Here is a 13,668-nt window from a genome sequence, read left to right as displayed (position 1 = left end):
AGGTAGTTGAGATATTGGATGGGATAAAAATTGATAAAGAGGAGGTACTACAAAGGCTATCTATATTTAAAGTAGATAAGTCACCAAGAGCAGATGGGATGCATCCTAGGATGCTGAGGGAAGTAAATTGCGGAGGTACTGGCCATAATCTTCCAAAATCTCTTGGATACGGGGATAGTGCCACAGGACTAGAAAATTGCAAATGCTACAGCCTTGTTCAAAAAAAGGGTGTAAAGATAAACCCAACAACTACAGGCCAGTCAGCTTAACCTCAGTCGTGGGATTAATTAAGGGAAGCCAACACGGATTTTTTTTTTTTTTACAGGCAAATCGTTTTTAACTAACGTGTTTGAATATTTTGATGTGGTAACAGAGAGGGCTGATGAGGGCAATGCAGTTGATGTGGTGTACCTGGATTTCCAAAATGCATTTGATAATGTGCCACATAATAGGCTTGCCAGCATTGTTGAAGCCCACGGAATAAAATGGACAGTGGCAGCATGGATACAGAATTGGCTAAGTGATAGGAAACAGAGTAATGGTGAATAGATGGTTTTCGGACTGAAGGAAGGTATACAGTGGTGTTCCCCAGAGTTCGGTACTAGAACTACTGCTTTTCTTGATATATATTAATGATTTGGACTTAGGTGTACAGGGTACAATCTCAAAATTTGCGCATGATACAAATCTTGGAAGTATAATGAACAGTGAGGAGGATAGTGATAGACTTCAAGAGGACATAGACAGGCTGGTGGAATGGGCGGACACGTGGGAGATGAAAATTAACACAGAAAAGTGTAAAATTTTGGTAGGACGAATGAGGAGAGGCAATATAAACTAAAGGGTACAAATTTAAAGCAGGTGCACGAACAGAGGGATCTGGGGTATATGTGCACAAATTGTTGAAGGTAGCAGGGCAGGTACAGATAGCGGTTTAAAAAAGCATACTGTAGCGTGGGCTTTAAAAATAGAGGCATGGAGTACAAAAGCAAGGAAGTTATGATGAGCCTTTATAAAACATTGGTTCGGCCTCGACTGGAGTATTGTGTCCAGTTCTGGGCACCGCACTTTAGGAAGGATGTGAAGGCCTCAGAGAAGCTGCAGAAATGATTTACAAGAATGGTTCCAAGGACTACAGTTACGTGGATAGACTTGCGAAGCTGTTGTTGTTCTTCTTAGAGCAAAGCAGATTGAGGGACCGTCTCAATACAAATGTCTGTTCTGGTGTGTTGCCTGTGCCCTCGCTGGGCTGGCATGTTGTTGGCCCTGCAGGGCTGCTGGGTGAGCCTGGCCTTGCTGGACTGTTGGGCGTGATGGGTTCGATTTCCTGGTCCGACGTGGTGTCGTTGACCCTTTGGGTGTGTGTTGTGGGCTCTCAAAAGGTGGTGTCTGCCGTGGATTGTTCAGGGCAGTCTGTGAACCGCAGCCTCGCTTTCTGCAAATTTGTCCATTGTCTAGTTTGACTACAAACACCCTACTCCCTTCTTTAGCTATCACCGTGCCCGCGATCCACTTGGGACCATGTCCATAGTTTAGCATATACACAGGGTCATTCAGATCAATTTCCCATGACAGTGGTGCAAACATCGTTTACATTTTGTTGCTGCCGCCTGCTGTCTACCTGATCATGCAGGTTGGGGTGAACCAGCGAGAGTCTGGTTTTAAGTGTCCTTTTCATGAGTAGCTCAGCCAGGGGCACCATGTGAGCGAGTGGGGTCTCGTGTGGTAACTGAGCAGTACTCGGGACAGGTGGGTTTGGAGTGAGACTTCTGTGACTCGTTTAAGGCTCTCTTTGATGGTTTGTACTGCCCGCTCTGCCTGCCCATTGGAGGCTAGTTTAAACGGGGCCGAGGTGACATGTTTGATCCCATTGCGGGTCATGAATTCTTTAAATTCGGCACTGGTGAAACATGGCCCGTTGTCACTGACCAGTGTGTCAGGCAGGCTGTGGGTGGCAAACATGGCCCTCAGGCTTTCAATGGGGGCGGTGGCAGTGCTTCCCAACATTATTTCACATTCAATCCATTTTGAAAATGCATCCACCACCAGCAGGAACATTTTACCGAGAAATGGGCCCGCATAGTCGACATGGATCCTCGACCATGGTCTGGAGGGCCAGGACCACAAACCTAGTGGTGCCTCTCTGGGCGCGTTGCTCAACTGAGCACACACACTGCATTGCCGAACACAGGACTCTAAGTCAGAATCGATACCGGGCCACCACACGTGGGATCTGGCTATCGCTTTCATCATTACTATACCCGGGTGTGTGCTGTGGAGATCCGAGATGAACGTCTTTCTGCCCTTTTTGGGTAGCACTACGCGGTTACCCCACAACAGGCAGTCTGCCTGAATGGACAGCTCGTCCTTTCACCTCTGGAATGGCTGAATTAGCTCTTGCATTTGAACGGGGATGCTGGCCCAGCTCCCATGCAGAGGATCTTGGCTGGTCTAAGTCCTAATCTGGCGGGCCATGACAGGTGATTTATCATTTTCAAGCACTTCCATGACCATCAACAAGTCTGCGGGCTGCGCCACCAACAACAAGTTTGCAGGCTGCGCCATTTCCACCCCCGTGGTGGGCAATGGTAGCCGACTGAGAGCATCCGCACAGTTCTCGGTGCCTGGCCTGTGGTGGATGGTATAGTTATACGCTGATAGCGCGAGTGCCCACCTTTGTATGAGGGCTGACGCATTAGTATTTATCACCTTGTTTTCAGCGAACAGGGATATGAGGGGCTTGTGATCGGTTTCCAGCTCAAATTTGAGGCCAAAGAGGTACTAGTGCATTTTCTTTACCCCGAACACACATGCTATAATGCCTCTTTCTCAATCATGCTGTAGGCCCTCTCGGCCTTTGACAAGCTCCTGGAAGCATAGGCGACAGGTTGCAACTTCCCCGCAACGTTAGCTTGTTGTAATACACATCCAACTCCGTATGACGACGCATCACATGCTAGCACAAGTCTTTTACACAGGTTATACAATACAAGCAGCTTGTTGGAGCATAAAATGTTTCTGGCTTTCTCAAAAGCAATTACTTGGTTTTTTTCCCATACCCACTTCTCACCTTTACGCACTAACACATGTAGGGGCTCTAAGAGGGTGCTTAACCCCGTTAGGAAGTTCCCAAAATAGTTGGAGTCCCAGGAACGACCGCAGCTCCGTGACGTTCTGTGGCCTGGGCGCGTTCCTGATAGCCTCTGTCTTGGCATCTGTGGGCCGAATGCCATCCACCGCGATCTTTCTCCCCAAAAACTCCCCTTCTGTTGCCATGAAGACGCATTTCGACCTCTTCAGCCGCAGCCCAAGGTGATCCAGTCGCTGGAGGACCTCCTCCAGGTTTTGTAGGTGCTCGACGGTGTCCCGACCTGTGACCAATAGGTCGCCCTGAAAAACCACTGTGTGTGGTACTGACTTGAGTAGACTTTCCATATTTCTCTGGAAGATCGCTGCAGCCGACCGAATTCCAAACGGGCATCTGTTGTAGATGAACAGTCCCTTGTGCGTGTTGATACAGGTGAGGCCCTTCGAAGACTCATCCAGCTCCTGCGTCACGTAGGCCGAAGTCAGGTCGAGCTTGGTGAACATCTTGCCTCCTGCCAGCATCGTAAATAGGTTGTCTGCCTTAGGTAGCGGGTATTGGTCCTGTAGTGAGAAACGATTAATAGTTGCTTGCTAATCGCCGCAAATCCTGACCATGCCATCACTTTTGAGTACTGGAACAATCGAGCTGGCCCACTCGCTGAATTCCACTGGGGAGATGATGCCCTCGTGTTGCAGCCTGTCCAGCTCGATTTCCACTCTCTCCCTCATCATGTGAGGTACCGCTCGCGCCTTGTGGTGAATGGGTCGTGCCTATGGGATCAAGTGGATCCACACCTTCGCCCTGGAAAAGTTTCCAATGCCTGGCTCAAAAAGGGAAGGAAATTTGTTAAAAACCTGGGTACATGAGGCCTCATCGACATGTGATAGCGCTCGGATGTCATCCCAGTTCCACCGGATTTTGCCCAGCCAGCTCCTTCCAAGCAGTGTGGCCATCATCCTGGACAATCCAGAGTGGCAGTTCGTGCACCGTGCCCTCGTAGATTACCTTGACCATGACGATGCCCAGGACAGTGATAAGCTCTATGGTGTACGTTCTCAGTTTCGTGTGGATGGGGCTCAGGGCTGGTCTGAGTGCCTTGTTGCACCACAGTCTCTCAAACATCTTTTTACTCACGATGGATTGGCTACGGGTAAGCCATTCAATTTTACGTTTAGCATTATCGGTGGACATTTCGTCGAAAATGTATGCACCCCGTGTACTTCAGCATCTGCCTCCACTCTCTGAGGCTCAAAATTGCTTTGGTCCACCATGGACCGATCTTCCTCTGCCACACGGTGGTTAGCAGGTTTTGCAGAACTTGCAGCTCGTCTGCAAGCTCGTTGGAGGTGCCCCATTGTTCCACAGCTCTTGCAAATATACCCTTTGAAGCGGCATGAATAGGCTGAGTGGAAGCCTCCACAACGCCAACAAGGTGTGAATTGCCTTGCATTCATCCTTTGTTGGGGACTCAGTCATCTGGGTCACCTGAGGCCTGCTGGCAGTTGCAGACTCGTGGTTTCTGCCCTGTACATTTCTGCTCGCAAACACAGTTCCAATTAATTTATGAACATTGCTAGCACTTGTTTGGTGTTATCACTGGTGGACATAAACGCCTGTGCTATCTCAATGGCCTAACTGAGGTTCGGTGGCTCTACAGTCAAAAGTTTTCGTAGGATGGTCTCGTGGCCAATGCCCAGTACAAAAAAGTCTCTGAGCTATCAAACTCACAATGTCCTGCAAGTCGCCTCAGCTCGGCGACGTAGCTCGCCATTTCCTGACCTTCAGATCGCTGATACGTATTGAACCGATACCTCGCCATCAGCACGCTCTCCCTCGGGTCAAGAGGCTCCCGAACCAGTGTACACAGCTCCTCACATGACTTATCTGTGGGTTTCACCAGAGCGAGAAGATTCAAAAGGGAATTAGATAAGTGCCTGAAGGAAAAACATTTACAGGGCCACGGGGAAAGAGCAGGGGATTGGGACTCGTTTAAGTGCTCTTGCAGAGAGCCGGCATGGACTCCATGGACCGAATGGCCTCCTACTGTGCTGCACCGATTCTATAAGTACCAAGAACCAGGAGGCTACTTGTGAGCAGATGAAGGCGCGAAAGCAAAAGGTGGTGGAGCAATTTATAAAGGCTAAAACCAGAGATGGGAGGAACTTTGATTCCATCAATAACTAATGGTAACTCACTGAAATTTTACTGATAGCTAATAGTAATACTGGTAATAATCTGATTCCCCTTATCACCAACATAAAATAATTTACTGGTATTAATAAGTGTAATGCCCCGATATCCTACCTGTAACTAATAGGAATCCTATAACCCACTGATATTCACTCTGAAACGATGGCCAGAAATTCCCTCCACTGCACATGGTGTGGTTAGGCCACTTGATGCCACTTTCAACAGGCCATATCTCTCTCCCCGGCTCTGACTCTGAATTGGGAACCTCAGTTAGAGGTGAAATAAAAACAAATGCTGGAAATACTGAGCAGGTCAGGCAAAACCTGTGGAGACAGAAACAGTTAACCTTTCCTCAGAACTAGAAAAAGTTTGAGATGTAATAAATGTTTCCTTGAATTTTGGGGGGGCCTTTCTTCTTCGTAGGCAGTCCCATGGAGTCGAGAATGACTTGCTTCCACACTAAAACAGAGTTCGCAGGTGATTGATGAGTCCAATGCAGGACCGACAGTCTCTGTCACAGGTGGGGCAGACGGTGGTTGAAGAGACAGGTGAGGGGGGTTGCTTGGGTTGTCGTGTGCTCCTTCCGCTGTTGCGCTTGGTTTCCGCTTGCTCCCGGCGAAGAGATTCGAGGTGTTCGGCGCCTTCCCGGATGCTACTCCTCCACTTTGAGCGGTCTTGGGCCAAGGATTGAGGGTGTCCTTGAAGCGTTTCCTCTGCCCACCTCGGGCTCACCTTGCTATGTCAGAGTTCCAAGCAGAGCACTTGTTTTCTGAGTCTTGTATCTGGCATGCAGATAATGTGGCCCATCTATCAGCGCTGATCGAACGTGGTCAATGCTTCGATGCTGGGGATGTTGGCCTGAGTGAGAACACTGATGTTGGTGCACCTATCCGGCCAATGGATTTGCAGGATCTTGCGATGGCCGCTTTGGTGGTACTTCTCTAATGTTTTGAGATGCCTACTGTACATGGTCCATGTCTCTGAAGCATATAGGAGGGCGGGTATCACTACTGCTCTGTAGATCATGAGCTTGGTGCTGGATTTGAGGTCTTGGTCTTCAAACACTCTTCCTCAGGAGACTGAAGGCTGCACTGGCACACTGAAGGCAGTGTTGGACTTCGTCATCAAGGTCTGCCCTTGTTGACAGTAGGTTCCCGAGGTATGGGAAATGGTCCATGTTGTCTAAGGCCTCGTTATGGATTTTGATAATTAGGGGGGCAGTACTGTGTGGCCGAGGCAGGTTGGTAGAGGATCTTTGCCTTACGGATGTTTAGTGTAAGGCCCATGCTCTCGTATGCTTCGGTGAAGGTATTTACGATGGATTGGAGTTCGACCTCCGAGTGTGCACAGACACAAGCGCGTCTGCATATTGTAATTCAATGACAGAGGATGGGACGACCTTCGATCTGGATTAGAGCCGGCGGAAGTTCAACAGTTTCCCATTTGTTCTGTAGATTAGCTCCACTCCAGCTAAGGGTGAGATGGAACATTGCAGCAAGGAAGATCAAGAATAGCATTGGTGACACAGCCTTGCTTGACCCAGGTCCATACGTGAATTGGGTCTGTGGTGGATCCGTTGGTCAGGATCACGGCTTACATGTCATTGTGAAACAGGCGGTGGATGATGACAAACTTTTGAGGGAACCCGAATTTGGAGGACACTCCATAATCCCTCACGGTTGACGGTGTTGAAGGCCTGATGACTGTAGCGCACTGGTTCCAGTCTAGGTTGAGCTGAAGAGTCATGAAGCGTTCGTTTATTCTGCAAGGGGCGTCTCAAAGACGCCCAACTAGCTCATTTTTTATGGTGAAACATATCCCATGACGGCGGTGTTCTTCTTCTGGTTCACCTTTCCAGAAGGTGTAACTACCATCTAGTTCCTAGAACTGGTCTTCCCCTTCCCGGTGATTCTCACTTAGGGCGGCGATATCTTTGTCGAAACATCTGAGCTCCCAGGCAACGGCCCCTTTAACGGGCTACGCAACCCATTCAAAATTCCGCACGTGTGGTTTTTCCATTTAAAAGCCGGTGAGCCAGCTACACGGAACCTACAGAATACTCTGCAGCCATGCAGCTTAAAGGGAATATTGGATGTAAGTGGTTTTAAGCAAGTACATGGGAAGGGAAAGAGGAGAGGGGATGGGGGTGGGGGGGGGGAAAAAGATCAAAAGGAAAGGTCTGTGATAGGGTGGAAGGCAGGAGAGATTAGATGACAAAAGGGATGATGGTGCGAGGCAAAAGAGATGGTAATGGTGTGAATGTTTAAAATGTATAGAGACATTGAAGTTGAGAACGTGGGAATTGTATAGGGACAGTATAAGCTAACAAAGAATTCATGGAGGAATAGCCATGACATCTCGGACTCGAGACTGCGAAATGTTACAACACTAACACATATTGAAACAAAACCCACAGCTTGCAGAAAAACCTCAAGGTCTTATTAAATCATGTTATTAACCTGAAACATTAACACAAGGTCTTTGTTTAAAATCAGACCATACTTAGGTCGGCTTATGAGTGGACAAAGGGAAAGAGGGACCAAAAGAGATAGGTTGAACTAGGATGTCACTCTAGCCCTATCTTGTTATCTTTTGCCGAGAATGTATAACTGTTGTCGCTTTACGATGTAACTTCACTTATCCGTAGGGAGTGTGTACGCTCGATCGAGAATGTATATCCCCTGTCTGATATGTCTTTCCGGCCGGTAAAATAAAGACTGCTTTGTTCAAAGCACAAGAGGTATTCGACTCAGTAATTTTACTGAACCAGATTGAGAGAAAAGAATCCACATTTACATTTGGTGTCAGAAGTGGGATCTCAACGGACGACTGCCGAAAACTTGCGAATTAAGAGCCAGACTAGCCTTGGACGAGACGAGGGGAAAGTGGCCACTGGAGTGAGTATGATTTCAATACTGCTCCAGTTTCCACCGGTTTCAAAAGTCTGAGGAAAGTTTAGCCACTCGCTGGTTCTCAGGTAGTGTCTGAACGAGATCCAGGACAATCTGGTGAATACCTTTCAAACTTAGAATAGGGATAGAGAGATAGGGAAATTGCGCGATGACGCAAACCAAGCGGCGACTTGGAAAGATAGGTTATAGTTAGAGCTAGATAGGGATAGATGATCAATCATGGATCCAAAAATTAATAGGAAAGAAAAGAGACTCTTGTGAATGTCTGTTTAAATGAGAAATGCTTCTGTGATTTTTACTGTTTAAAAAAAAAAGCCGGGGAGTTGTGGTTTGTTTTATCTCAAACAGAATAAAAGTTTGTTTTAACCCTTCGTAGTGTTGTCCTGTATGTCGGAAGTTTAAGAGTGTGAACCTTATTGAATTACGTATATTCGGATGATAAGTTACGGAGCCAGGAAATGCACAAAGGATAGGTTTGTTTAAAAAAAAAAGAAATTAATTAAGGCTCATAAGAAATCAAATTTAGAAAATTAGGCTCACGGGGAATAAAATGGGGATTTAAATATAGAAATAGGTGTTCAACTCGGGTATGACGTCGACCTTGTATATCACTTGGCCCGTCTAGGCTCTGATTGAATTTAAAAAAAAAAACCCCTGCAGCAACTCGGAAGGTAGGGCCGACGCGAACGTGCAGCAGCGCAGACGCACAAACAACGCGAGACGCGCAGTGGCGCGAGCGTGCGGCCGAAAGAAGGGCCGAAGCTAACGCGCAGTGACGTAGACGCGTGGTGACGCAGAGGCGCGGCAACGCGAGTCGCAGGAGTCAGTGCTAGTGTTAGTAAGTCTTTGTAAGTCTTAAGTGTTTAGAGTTTTTAAGTATCGCGCGGCGACGCGAACTGCGCGGTGACGCGGGTAAGTGTTAGAAGTCCTTGTTTATCTTTTAAAGTTTTAAGTATCTTAACTCGCGCGGCGACGCAAGCCACGGGTCGACGTGGATCGCGAGGCAACGCGGATTGCGCGGCGACGTGAACTGCGGGGCGACGTGGGAGTTTTTTTTTAAGTATCCTAAATCGCGCGGCGACGCGAACCGCGCGGCATCGCGGGTCAGTGTTAGCATTAGTAAAGTTTGTTTATTTGGAGTTAGTTAAAGTCAGTGTTAGTTTCTGTAAAGTCTGTGTCTATTTTTGAGTTTGTTTAAATTGCACGACGACACGAACGCGTAACGACACAGTAATACGAGGGGCAGCGTGAAAATGGGTAATCAGTTAGATATAACCATGGATGCGGATAGTCCGCTACAAAAGCTATGTGAGGAATTCCCTGAAAGAGCTGAAGACTTTAGAAAATTATCAGGAGCCCTGAATAAATTATTAGGGGATGACCAGTGGCCTCTAGGTGGCACTAGAAGCGTAGAGGTAGCAAAAAAAGCACAGGGATTAATTTGGAGAAGGGGACGAGGAAAAGGGGATAAAAATTTAATTGCAACCTGGCGACATTATTGTCAGAAATTAAAAGATGCATCACTTCTGTCAAGTTGGCAAACAAATGCTATTAAATTAGGACTTTCATTGACAGAGGGAACATATGTTAAAACTGTAGACGTCTTAAAGAAAGAATGTGCACACGAGAAACTTGCTAAGAGATCCTCTGGGACCTCTGAGAAAGGTATTGATCAACTACGAGTTAAAATGGCTGGCATTGTGTTAACCGAGGCTGATGATGAAATTGATGAGTGGCCACTGACTCAGCGCCCAACGGCGCCTCCCGCACCCCCTGGCCTCTTGCTCCAGTCCTCTTCCCAACACCCTCCACCTAACACTCCAGCGAGAGGAGTTAAAAATAACCCCATACCACCAAAGCAACAAACCCGAACTGACTCCTCATCCTCTGATAGCGATTCGGATCCCCAGTTTACAAGCAATATAGCCGAAAGGACCAGATCTCACACTCGAAAGGGCAGAACTGAATCTCAACATCACAAACAGTCCCGTAAATCTTCGAGTCAATCTACCAGTCCAAGTTGTGAAAGACATAGCAAACCCCCCCGCCGATCGAGACGCAAAACTGTCAAGCAGTCAGACAGCTCTGAAACATCCTCTGACCTAGAAATTTCCAAGATCCCAAAGTCCCGGCACCAATTCCCTGTCAGACCGATGCCAAACCCTGATGCACAACAAGCTGCTGATCACCCCACTATAGATGTCTATGTGCCCTGGAAACCGAACGAAATTATGGCCCTTATGGCCAACATACCTGATCGGAAAAAGGAACCTATCAAGTTTATAGATTATCTTCGAACAACTATTTCAGTTTATAATGCAGAATCAAGGGACCTGTGGTCCTTAGTAAAGCAAACCTTGAGCCCAACTGAACACACCCGATTTCTAACTCACCTAGGACGTGCTACTCATGATGCATTATTGATTGCTCACCCTAACGATGTCCAGGATCGCCTAAACGATATCTTTAATGCTCTCACCACGACCCTTCAGAAGCCCATCAGTATGGCCACAGTATTAGAAACTAAACCCAAGCGTGAAGAAACTCCCGATGAATTTATGGAAAGATTCATTGAAATATACGGGAGTCAATCCGGAGATGATGCCTTCAGGGCAGGAGAGGATTCTCCTCAATTCTGCGCTATCCTACTTCAGTGCTTGCCCTATTCGATTGCTCACGCTATTCGGACAAATAATATGAATTGGGCAGCTAACAGTAAAGCCCAGATGGAGAGGGCAGTTAGATATTATTGGCAGGAAAAGAAAGGGGAGGGGGGAGGTGCGCCCCCAACCCGAGTCAAGACTGAATACGTGACTAGAAGGGAAGAGCTGCCTCAGGTGGAAGGACCAAAACCCGACCCAAGGGGATACCAGATGGAACCGCAGTATTGCTTGCCTGGTTGGGTGAATAAGCAGGGATACGGTTATATCGCACACCCAAATGGCCCGGGCCCTGCTAATTACGGACCACCCTACTGTCCCCGGCCTGGTATGGGAAAAGGTCGGGGCTGGGAAAGGAGAGATGGATGTTTTAATTGTGGGCAGGAAGGACACTGGATTAGAAATTGCCCCTACCATCAGCGTGGAAGAGGAAGAGGAGGGAAAGGAGGGGGGCAAGGGGGGAGAGGAGGATTTTACACTAACTTCTCCCAGAACAACCCCTTTGGTCACTTGTCCCCCAATTGACTACACAGCTTGATTGTACAGGGATCCTCCCTGGATGACGAACCAATGATATCGTTAAAAATTCTGAATGAATGGCAACCCTTTTTGATAGATACAGGAGCCTTCATGTCTTCTGTACAATCAAAGCTTAAACTCCCTGCCTCTACTGAAACACAGGAACTTTCGGGATTCTTGGGACAAATCTCGACATTCCCAGTGTCAGAACTAGTTAAAGTGGGTTACCAAGAAGAATTGGTAGAACATCGATTTGTCATCACTACCAATCTGGACTGCAACTTGATGGCTAGAGACCTCCTCTGCAAATTCCAGTTGCATTTGGAGTGTGGAGATGATGGGATTATTGTAAAACAGGAAACCCTTAAGCGGCAGTATTATACCACTAGAACCCCTCAGTGGTGGTCTCTGGACATGCCGCAGGCACCCTATCGCGTGACCCTAGCATACGATCCTAGTGGAAAGAATCGGGACCTGCAGAACTTTTATCAGGATCACGAAGGGGAAGTGAAGGGAATTCGATTAAGGGCTAGAGTGACTGGACCGGAAGGAGAGGCAGATTTTGTGGAAGTGGATAAGAATCTGTGGAAACAGCCCCTAACAGTGGCACCGCATATTGCTCGTGAAGTATTAGCCCCTCACCATGCTAAAGATTTGGGAGTTATGGTACGCAAGGCCATAGATGAGGCTGACCCTACCAGCCGGGATGTGCAAATCGTAAAATATGGCCGAACCGTCCAATTTCATGGGGACCCCGAGAAAGTATTAACAACTCTATGGCATCATACTGGCTCGGACATACCTGATTATGTGGATCCTCATGTGTGGGCAGAGGACCCCTCCCAAGTGGGTTATACTCCCATTGATCCGATTGAGATTCCAGTGAAGGGCAATGTGGACTGGCCCTCTATCCGACAGTACCCACTGAAATCACAGGCAATACCAAGTATCCACCGATTGATTAAGGGGCTAATGAAACAGGGGATTTTGGTCCGATGTCAGTCCCCATGTAATACTCCTATACTGGCAATACCTAAGCCAGGCAGACCAAACGAATACCGTTTGGTCCAAGACCTTCGAGCTGTCAATGCTATCGTCCAGCCCCTGCATGCTCTAGTTCCTAACCCAGCACAGATACTGTCTTTAATCTCAGCAGACGCCAAGATCTTCACAATAATAGACCTCCAACATGCCTTCTTCGCTTTACCACTAGCCCAGGCTAGTCAGTACCTATTTGCCTTCACTTACCAGGGACAGCAATATACCTGGACGAGACTTCCCCAAGGGTTCATCCACTCCCCAACCTTATTCTCAAGGTGCCTGCAGAAACAGTTACAGTCTCTCACGCTGACTAAGGGATCTACTTTAATTCAGTATGTGGACGATCTACTGGTATCCAGCGTAGATGAACCAAGTAATAGAGAGGATGCTAATCAGTTATTGAATTACTTGTCCTCCCTGGGATACATAGTATCCCCGTCAAAGGTCAAAATTGGCCAGTCACAAGTAAAATTTCTTGGGATCATTTTAACAGGCACCCACTGAGCCTTGGAGGCATGTCGAATCAAACCCATGTGCCAGTTTTCAGTCCCTAGCACGGCTAGACAAATGTGGCAGTGGTTGGGGATGATAAATTATTGTAGATCCTGGATTCCTAATGCTGCCCTGATGACCAAACAGCTCACACCGTACACTACCAAGGAAGGCAACTTTAAATTAGAAACTACAGACATCCAAGCCTTTAAGGAACTAAAAACAGCCCTGCTGCAAGCTCCGGCTTTGGGACGGCCCCTCTACGACCGTCCCTTTCAATTGTATTGCACAATCATGGAAGATTGTGCTACTGCTGTTTTAACTCAGAAACACGGGGATCAACACAGGCCTGTTGCTTACTACTCTTCTAAGATAGATCCCGTTGCCTTGGGACACCCCGTATGTACTCAAATATTAACTGCTATCTACAATAGCCTACAATCTGCCGCCAACCTTACCCTTCAGCAAGATATTGTTGTATATACTTCTCACTCCGTAGCTGCCCTTTTGGGCCAACTGCAAACTCAACATCTTACCATGGCTAGGCAAAGTAGATATGAGATCTACCTACTAAATAATCCAAGGCTGACCTTTCGGTAATGTACTGCCATCAATCCGGCTTGTTTTCTTATCAAGCCACCCCAAGATGAGGAAGAACCCAGTCATGATTGTTTATCCTTAATTCAGGAGACCACGTCGGTCAGGGAGGATTTAGTTGATGTACCAATGAAGGATCCAGACTGTATTATGTATGTAGACGGAAGTT

At 47.5% G+C, this 13,668-nt stretch overlaps 1 protein-coding gene across 12 annotated transcripts in view; it reads left to right on the top strand.

The window, feature by feature from the left end:
* The window catches only part of LOC139227889 (membrane cofactor protein-like), a 174,695-nt gene that overhangs the window by 18,548 nt on the left and 142,479 nt on the right, over window positions 1-13,668 (top strand). The window lies entirely within an intron of this gene.

Source organism: Pristiophorus japonicus, chromosome 17, assembly GCF_044704955.1.
Source record: "Pristiophorus japonicus isolate sPriJap1 chromosome 17, sPriJap1.hap1, whole genome shotgun sequence".
NCBI lineage: Eukaryota > Metazoa > Chordata > Chondrichthyes > Pristiophoridae > Pristiophorus > Pristiophorus japonicus.
This window is presented reverse-complemented; position numbering and strand designations above follow the sequence as displayed.